Raw genomic sequence first — 10691 nt, forward strand, 5'->3', positions numbered from 1 at the left:
TCCCCTAGCTGAGGATTATTAATGCCCTTGCTCTTGAGGAATATATTAATTTCTTTGAGGCATAAAGCAAATCTATTCAATACCTTACCTCTGGAAAGCCATCGCACTGTGTTGTGCAGATGAAGGTCGGAATACTGATTCTCCATTTTAGCCAAGATCTCCTAGAATTGACGATGATACAGTGGATTTGTTAAAATGCTGTTAACAATCTTGATCACTAAATTCATAACTTCAACTATTTCATTGGGAAACATTGGGGGTTGCTATAGCTACGATTTTGTTCAAATCAATATCGTTGGTATTGAAACCTGAAAATATGACTACCGTTCGGATTTTTGTTAGATGATTTTGCATTCAGATGTCTTCCTCGCGTTTTGCTCGTAGTTTTGCAGTCCGAGTAGATCTTTTTAGTTAAGATTGTGATGAGCTAAGCGATAAAATATACAATCGTTATAACTTACCAATTAGATTCTGCCAATATGAATTAAATTTCGATTTAAAGTTTCACTTCCAAAAGAGTATTGATGTAAACGATAGCAAAACGTCAACACTTCTTTATTGATTTGATTTGTTGCTACAGGGGATTTTTTTTTATTATCTGACAATTTGCGCCGGGGGTCTTCAGATTTTCCCCAAAATTGAAAATTTGGTTTATTTTTGCGACTTAAAAACACTTGTATTTTTTTCAGATTTCTAACATTTTTATTTTTTGAGTTAGCTTCGGTTAGATTTTTTTGTAAATAAAAAATAACCATTTTTCAAAGCTACATAACTCTGTTGTTTCTCAACGGAAATCATAAAATAGCACATCAAAATGCATTGAAATTTTATCAGCTTTCCAAATAGAATAGTTTGAAAAAATTAAATAATGACCTTCAACATGAAAAGTTGTAAATAAACTTTAAATGGCGTCTAAAAGTACCGTCTGCACCACCGAATATTTTGCAAAAAATGCGATTGTGTAGCTCGATTCATGATGCAACTTTCATCTGAAGACACCAATGTGGGCAATTAACACCTTGAAGAGTTATGAAAGAAATAATGACAATAAATCTCTTTTTTTGCATCGAAAACAAACAATGGTCGAACAACTGCACTCACATATGGAGATAGCAAGCACTTCTCACAACATGGAAACAAAAGAACTTACTAAAGCAGGTAAAAAACACTACTTTTTCGTGCTTTGTAGAGTGTTTGCAGCAAAACTGACTTTAAATTTTAACCAAAATTCTGAGTATCGTATTGTTTAAGTGATATAACTAATAATGGGAATGTTGCTTTTACAACCTGGTCATATACTATATAACTTATTAATTTTTCGATCAAAGAAAGTTCAGTCCCTGTGTTTAGGATCACAAAAATGTGATTAAAAAAATGAAATATAGACGTGCTTTACATAGTTTTTATATCGGGAGCTAAGCACTGGACACCAAAATCCTTTCCCATTGATCAAAAAAGTATGAGAAAGTGGCACAAATGTTGTAGAAATAATCAAAGAGCTCAGTATGGCCTGCCCAGGCTGTAAAATATAAAAAAAATGATACTTTTACCGTTTTCGTTTTCTACATTCGCCCAGTTTTGAGGTTTATCATACTAGAACGAACATAATTCGTCGTCAGTGTTTTGCTACCTCGATCGCTCACACACGAATCTTCAGTGTTCCACCGTCCATTTCAAATCAAATCTGGGGAATTACGGATGCAAAACATAGCGCATAAACTTCTAAAAATAACAGTAAAATGTGCATAACTTGTTGTGACCTGGTGAAAAACTGGGTATAAACGAATACGTTATTAGATTTTTGGATATAACATGAAGTCAGTTTAGCTGCAACAATCTACCGCCCCTTCTTTCATAACAGTCCTATATACAAAAATAAGCAAGGGAGACAATCAGCTTTTTCTGTTTTGGAATATATTTTTAAATTGTGACCACCACTTTCAGCATAAACGAAAATCGTTTCTAGGTTGTCATAATAAATCGTTAGGCCTGAAATTTTCGAAATCGGGTTATTGGTAAGGTCGAGAGCACCATTTTTATTCATTATGGGACTGTTAATCGACAATATTTGAAACTTTTTTCGAATCTACTAGCATAACAGTCCCATACTAAATATATTTTTCTCACCAAGCTTAAATTTGATCATTTTTTAACTAAATGCAATTGTCAAAAAAACAAACATACTTTTGCAAAAAATTATCATGAATTCCACATTGTAAGTTGAATCTTTTTTCGATTTTTGATTGCATCCGGTATTTTTTCGCTCAGGAAGTCATTCCTAAGAAAATCAGACCTGCCTTCGAAAACTAGTGTGCATCATTCGACATCAAGTGAGTTAAATACATGTTTAAATGATTCAAAGCAATAAACCAAAGACTATTTCGCCGAAAGAAACATTGAAAAGTAACCAAATCCGTGGTATTTCACATTTGGTACTGTTATTCAGGTATATTTCGAATTGATATTTTTTTTTCGAAATTTCTAGAACAAAACCTCTTTTTTTAGTCTTTTATGTTGAAACCTTATGTTGACCTAAAATGACGAAAATTCATATGGGACTGTTATGCGAGTAGGGGCAGTCTGAAAAGGACGATAAAATAGTGTTTTTTACCGGCTTTGATAAGTTCTTTTGTTTCCATGTTGTTAGAAGTGCTTGCTATCTCCATATGTGAGTGCAGTTGTTCGACCATTGTTTGTTTTCGATGCAAAAAAAGAGATTTATTGTCATTATTTCTTTCATAACTCTTCAAGGTGTTAATGGCCCACATTGGTGTCTTCAGATGAAAGTTGCATCATGAATCGAGCTACACAATCGTATTTTTTGCAAAATATTCGGTGGTGCAGACGGTACTTTTAGACGCCATTTAAAGTTTATTTACAACTTTTCATGTTGAAGGTCATTATTTAATTTTTTCAAACTATTCTATTTGGAAAGCTGATAAAATTTCAATGCATTTTGATGTGCTATTTTGTAATTTCCGTTGAGAAACAACAGAGTTATGTAGCTTTGAAAAATGGTTATTTTTTATTGACAAAAAAATCTAACCGAAGCTAACTCAAAAAATAAAAATGTAAGAAATCTGAAAAAAATACAAGTGTTTTTAAGTCGCAAAAATGAACCAAATTTTCAATTTTGGGGAAAATCTGAAGACCCCCGGCGCAAACCCGTCAGATAATAAAAAAAAATCCCCTACACTCAAACCGCGACTATTTAAACATTGTGTAGTTTACACATTATACGAAATTTAAGTACACTCGGTCGAATTTGGGAATGCTTAACTCAGAAATTGATATCTTTCAAAAGAGAAAAAGTTTACTTTTTTTGATGTGGTCAAAATGAGACAAGAGCCGCAGCCGGACATCAAAAGAGCCGCATGTTGCCGACCTATGGTGTGTGACTACTGACTAGTGACTACTGTAAAATATTCCATAACGCATCATTAGAGTTAGATCAAGAACCCTGTCAAAAATTATTTTTGAAGTTTTGGTTTTTTCTTAGGATCATTGCAAGTATGAAGAATATTTCTTCAAGATAAATTAATTCTTAATTCGGACTTCAAATGAAATTAATGATATTACGTTTAAGATAAGAAAAATGCAGATATAACACATTTCCCTGTAGCAGCTGCCCAAAACAATACATTGGTATGACTCGTAAGAACTTGAAAACAAGACTCGTTGGACACAAGTCCAACATCAAGAAGTAAAAACAGCTGTCTACACGAGAATCCACCCAAACGAACACCAAGAATGCGTGCATGAGAGAGAACTGTACACTCAGAAAAATACTATTATGAATGCCATAAGATTCTCTTATGAAGTGGCGCCATAAGAAAAATCATTGAAATTCATAAGATTATCTTATGACGCGAATGAATTCTGAAGATGAACACCTAATGTAATGGGGATTTGTTGCTTTTCATAAGAGGCTCTAATGGAAATAGAAAATCAGTTTCTAATAGAATAACTTGAGATATTTGATGCTGAAAAGATTCACTTTATTGTAAACCTAATTTGTTTAAAATTTAATCACTAATAGTCACCATTAGCAGCACATCAACACCCGGTTCAACCAAAGTTTTTTTTTTGCCGCATCCAATTCTTCGACCTTGCGTTGTTTTTGCCGATCAGCATGCTGAAAAGTAAATAAAAAATATGTTTTAGTTTACTAATATATTAAACGTTCACAGCAAAAAGATCAAATCTAACTTACTATTCAGAAGATGACAATAACATTTAGCTATTGAGGAAAACTAATAACTATCAACTGGCGAGTGCTTCGTGTCGTTGGAGGACGAAAAACTGATGGAATGAATGAATGTGTTCATTATTTTTTCACATTGCCGTTTCTTCTAATTTTCATAAGATTTTCCTATGAAAAACGAAAGAATTTCATAAGATTCTTATGAACAATAAGTTTGCACCCCTAAAAGCGGTTCATAAGACGTACCTTATGAAAATTATAATAAGATTTTGCCTGAGTGTACCGCTCTTCTGGCTCATATCATTGACGAAGCCCACACGAGGGATCTCGAGAAAATTACAGATCCCTGCAACGTTACACGATTTGTCTATGTATCGTGTGACCAACATCTTTTAAATAAGTGGTCGTGAATCTCGTTTTTAAGCTTTTTTTCTTCAGATTTAAGCTTTTTTTGCCTTGAGAGCATAGGAGATGAAAGCTTAAATCTGAAGAAAAAAGCTTAAATCTGTCAAAACGAGGGGAAAAAAGGGGAATCTGTAAGATGTGCTCCATACGGTTTGAATAGCGTTGCCGCCGCCTGGAAAATTAGAGTCATTGATAGAACCAGGAGATTGAATGCTTTCCCTATCCTGTAAATGTGTCATATCTACACAAATACGAACACATTAAACTCCAGAACCCACGTAAACAACCTCAGTTCTACATATGCAAACATCCTACAATATACAAACACACGAAAAACCAGAACAAATATTAGTAACACATCAATCCCAAAAAAAAAAATAATCCAGTCAAAAAAAAACAATATCTAAAATAAATCAGAATCGACAAAAAAATAGTCTCATAAACATTGCGCTTCCGTGTTACCCAATCATAACTCAGGCAAAGCTCAAAACATCATCGGCGTATCATCTGGCTATTGCTCATCAGTGTTAAGTACGTGCGAGTATCAATCAAATGTAATTGAAACACAGCTCTGGAAAAAAGGAAAAACAAAAACAAATCAATTCTGTTAGACCGCAAAAAGAATCTTAAAACCAACCCAGACTTGTGCGATCACGTAAAGCTTTAGCATCTAGGCATTTTAATGAACGAATAGTACTTACCGAAGCTAGAAAATTTCAGTGCGGCTGTAAACCAAACAAATGGCAAATGGATTGTCTGGTCTTCTATTAGGGTAAGTGAGCCTTAACTTGGCATGCTCCTTATCTTGGCATGCCAAAATGCATTTTGGTAATTTATATGTCATACATATGCCTAAAAATACAAAATAAATCAAGCATAAAAGAAAATCGCATTTTTCTACATTCTGCATAGCATTTGTCCGCAATTGAATACAATTAATTGCGTAATAATTTTTTTTTCACATGACGAACTGGAAGTAAAATTACGATTTTCGGAAAAAATCTAAAATGAACCTTCCTTGCTAGTGCATCTGCCACCTTCGGATCGATTTTAAAAACACACTTCCCTATGAAAAAATCACTAAAAAATACCGTTGGTTACAGCAAAATGTGGCAAAAAATATAAAATTATAACCTACTCCAAATAAAGTACATATTTGATCTAAAATTGAAGAAAATATTAACATTTTTTTCGCCTAATTTTGGCATGAAATTCCACTAATGGAGGTTTGTATGTATGTGTGAGAACGAAATCAGCAGGCAGACGGTAGCCGGCAGCCGGCAGCCGAATCGTCGGCCGTTAGTGCACAGTGGTCTGGAAATTTTAAAACCGGTCGAAAGTAAAAAAGAATGATTGAAATAACTTATAAATACCATAAATGTATTTTAGGCTATAATCAATTGATTTATCTCTCAAGCGTATTAGGCATCTTAATTGGAATTATAATACTAAAAATTTAGCTGCCTTTTTTTGGTAAATTTCTAGAACTTTTCCTCTCAACTTCTGAGCACGAAATCAACAGGATTCGGATCCGAATCGATATCTTGGATCTCAACGTTGAAGTAACTTCATCCATAACCAAAAAAAAATCTACAATTGGAAATAAGGTTTAACGTATTTTGATTTCATTTTATTTGTGCTGGAGATGTACATTTGCTGTATATGTGTCGCTTTGAAACAAATGGTTACAAAGTTCAAATTATGACATTCTAAATATTATGTTTATTAAAAAAAGCAATTGCATTACAATGTTGAAAAATTATGTTATTAAGAGCTAAATTTTATTGTGTTCAATTTTATGTGAAATCAAAAATAATATTATGACCAAGTTTGTTTTATATTAAGGAACACTGTGCATCAGCAGAGGTGACGACGTTTGTATTCCGTAGGAAAGGAATATGCGAAGGAAGTGCTGCCGAGTTTAGATGATGATTTTGCATGAGTGCGAGTGAGATGCAGCTTGAATTTCACCCAGCTAGTAAATTTGTTGTTCGCTTCCATTGGCTATAGTTCCCAGACGAACGAGTGAGATGCAATCTATTTCTATCAGGCTGGCTGGAGTGAGTGATAGTTTGTATTGTTTTGCTATCCAGGTGTACGCAAACGATTGCTAGAAAATTCCTAAGGGCGACATTTTAAATATGTAGGTATGATTCAAAGAATCGTTCGCTTACTTGAGTTTTAGCTTTAGCTTGCTTTTTGCCTCGGTCATGATGGTTTTTAAAATGTCTCTCCTCCTTTTATGGGAGTGGAATAAAAAAATATGAACATTCAGTATCGTATGTTAACTTCAATGGAAACATATCTATCATGATTTCATTTAAAAAAAAATTGAACAAACGATTTGTTTGCTCGGTTAATAAACATATTTATGTTAACCAATGCAATATTTTGGAACCTATTTGTTCTAGATCGTCATTCTGATAATAAAAAATTTTAAACACACTGAAAACTGAAACAAACAAGTGAAACTTTTCTACGTAAGATTATAGTTCTGCACGCAAATATCAATTCTAAAAATTAAATGACATTTCGTACTTTCGACTTTTTGAAAACAACACAGAACATTGTTGTGCTTCCTTCCAGGATATTATCAACGAATTCGTGGGGGCTGTTGTTGTATTAGTGAGGCAAATTTTTCCTAGAGGCGGCCAATTTGAGGAACTCATACAGGGCCACAATTCGGAACGGGGGCCACAATAAGGAGCATTTCAATCAATAGTTTGATCAGGTTTATCTCAAATTATCCACCGCTTTAAAGCAAGGACATATTTTTACTACATTTCAGGCTAGTAAGCAATCATATTTGTAGAAGGACTTTTGAAGGTACATATTACAGGAAGACTACAATCATGGGAAATATAGTCAACCATGCCTTAGGGGCCAAGTTCGGGTACATTTACCCTAATCTGTTTTCGGTTAGATGATTTTCTGATCTAGCTCATGAATCAATCTATGGCCGGCGCAATCAGAACGCAATGTAACGGTAAGCGCTGTTCCTCAAACATCAGTGTTTCTCTTATCAAACGATTTTTTCTAACCTTTTTGAAATTACTTCGAATTTAATTTTTTTTGTTTCGATTAAATTCGTTATAACATCTTTATGTCATTTGCGACTTAAATCAACGATGCAGTTAGCGGCCAGTCATTGACAAACTTATCCGGTACAACTGTGATCGATGTTTACTCTTGGGCTCGAACTCACGGACATCGACTCAGAAAGCAACGTTGGAGCGTTGGAGAGAAGCTTAAAATTTAGAATGCATTTAATCCATTTAGAGACTGCTTGAAGTATAAAATGTTAAAAAGCACTGTAACCTCTTCGTCATAATTTCGCTGCAAACTAGACAAATTGCTGCTAATGCCATGTTAAATGTGCTATACCAAACCTACATATCCGATCGGAAGGAAGTGCAACGCCTTGTCGTTTCCGTAGCTCCATTCTGTCCGTCACCCATTTCGTGTTAGTTATACCGACTTAATTCCTTGATTCGCTACAGTACGATTTGCTGCCGACGACCTAGCTTGGCTACTCATTGAGATTTTCGTTCCTTTCAGTCGGTTCGCAGCTCAATTAACGTGAGAGTTTACGATCGCCGCCGTCTTTTACCGTTCTAGCTACACCCGATACCTTGAGAAGAGTGCGAGAGCTGGAGAAGCTGACGGCTGTTAATCATTTTCGCCTCATGCTCCACCGACTCTTGGTTGCCGGACTGTTTAAAATTGGTTCACATGGTAGGACGTGTTGAAGGTATTTTGAACTTGGTGAAATTAATGAAACAGTATTGGTAGAATATTAGCCTGATACTTAAAAACTAAGGCAACACGCCGTAACATTACCTTTAAAAATCTAGTTAAAATTACGTTACCACTTTCTTTCAGTTCGAGGGATCGAATTCCACCATAATTCTAAGAAGCTGCCTCTATAGAATCCGAAATTGATTGCATTCTCTCAATCTGACTCTATTTTATCAGATGATTCAACCTGGACGTTTTCGAGCCAGCTGACCCGATTTTGCATACGAACCGTCATCATAAGGCATACATTCTATGCTTCGATATCATCTTAGAGGATAGTTCCCACGAAGAAGCCGTTGGAGAGCTTGATTTTGATTTTGGTAAATGCGATTATGATTCGGTTGTCGCTGCGTTAGTTTTGACAGATTGGGAATCTCTACAGGCTGCCGAAAACGTGGAATCCGCCCTTAATTCATTTTACGTAAAACTTTATCCCTTTTTAAAACCAAATGAACTTTAAAAACCTACACATCGTTCCAAAACAACAAAAAAACGCAAGGTGGAATTCCGTTTTAAAGCGACTGCGAAACCAGCTACGTAAAGTTCGCAAAAGCTTCAACAAGAACCGCACAGAAGCTCTTAGATGTCACTAGAGGTACTTGGAAAATGAATTCAAACATCTAAACGACCTTCTCTACCGACAACATATCGCTCGACTCGAAGAAAACCTCAAACTTGATCAATCATCATTTTGGAAGCATTTCAAAGGCACAAAACAAAACGCCCCCGTACCCGTATATGTAAGCTTCAATGATGTCACTGCCTCCAACCAAGCCGAATCGGTCAATTTGTTCTATCAGTAATGATGCAGACTGCAACTACTTCGCATCGTTGCAATCTTACGTTGTAAATTTGCCTTCAGCCTGCTTCACCGAATAGGATATTTACGAAAAGTTTTCTACAGTCGATCCTTTTAAAGGATCCGATCCAGATAGAATACCTCCCGCTCTTCTAAAATATTGTGCTGCATCTTTATCCGCCCCGATCTGCAGTATCCTTAATCGATCGGTAACCGAAAGATCGTTTCCAAATGCATGGAAAATTGCGGCTATTTCTCCGATACACGAATCCGGAAAACTACCGACCAATATCGATTTTTCAATGTCAAAGATCTTCGAAATTCTGATGCACGAGCGAGTGTATCTGCTGTTAAACCTTTAATCTCGGAATATCAACATGGTTTCGTCAAAAAAAAAGGTCAACAATTACTTAATTGATGTGCTACGTTAGTTCACCGAATAAAAGCATGGAGATTCAGTCTATATTGACTTTGCCAAAGCTTTCGGCCGTGTGCCGCACAAAATACTGGTCGCAAAGTTGAATCGACTAGGATTCCCGGCTTGGGCACTCGAATAGATTGCGTCATATCTAACAGAACATTAGGCTTTCACCAGAATACGAAACACGCGCTTACGAATGTCCGCTACACCATCTGGAGTTCCTTAAAGGAGCAACCGCGGCCCTTGCTGTTTATAATCTTCGTGAATGACCTTTGCTCAACACTTCAGTCCGAAACCTCCTCTACGCCGATGATCTGAAGATTTTCCGGAAGATTCATAATACTGTTGACTGTTTGTCCCTTCAAGCTGGCATCGCTAGACTAGATGAGTGGTGCCGCTTAAACGGAATGCTAGCAAACGTGAAGAAGTGCACGGTTGAAAAGGCTGGAGAACGTGAAGTCTATTCTCGACCTCGCTCGGAGTGAAGATCGACAACAGGCCCACAATTGCTGAACATGTCGCGCTTACTTCTGCAAAAGGATTCACTGCTCTCGGATTCCTGCGTTGCCACACCAAGGATTTTGATGACGTTTACGCATTGAAAGCCATATACTGAGCATTAGTAAGTACGTAGCATTATGGAGTACGCCGTCCAGGTGTGGGCTCCAGCTCAGAGGATACAATGCCATCGTCTTGAATGAGTTCAACGCTGTTTCTTAAGATACGCTCTACGGCGCCTTCCCTGAAACGACCCGATCCAACTACCACCGTATCAGGGAAGGTGTGCTCTGATATGCCTAACCTCACTTGAAAAGCGTCGCATCGAACTGCAGCAAGGTTTAATATTTTACACATTGACCAACCGTATGGACTGTGTTCACATTCTACAACGTGTTAATAATATTCATGTACCAACGAGAACACTCATTTTCTTTCAGTATACCTCACCGCCGTACTTGTAAACTGCTAATAGCCAAAACCACCCTATTGACAAGTGTTGTGAAATTGTTTATGTAGTCAAGTATATCATTTTGAGGCGCTAGGAGTAAAATTTTCTCGACGTC

This window comes from Uranotaenia lowii, chromosome 1, assembly GCF_029784155.1.
Source record: "Uranotaenia lowii strain MFRU-FL chromosome 1, ASM2978415v1, whole genome shotgun sequence".
NCBI classification, from domain to species: domain Eukaryota; kingdom Metazoa; phylum Arthropoda; class Insecta; order Diptera; family Culicidae; genus Uranotaenia; species Uranotaenia lowii.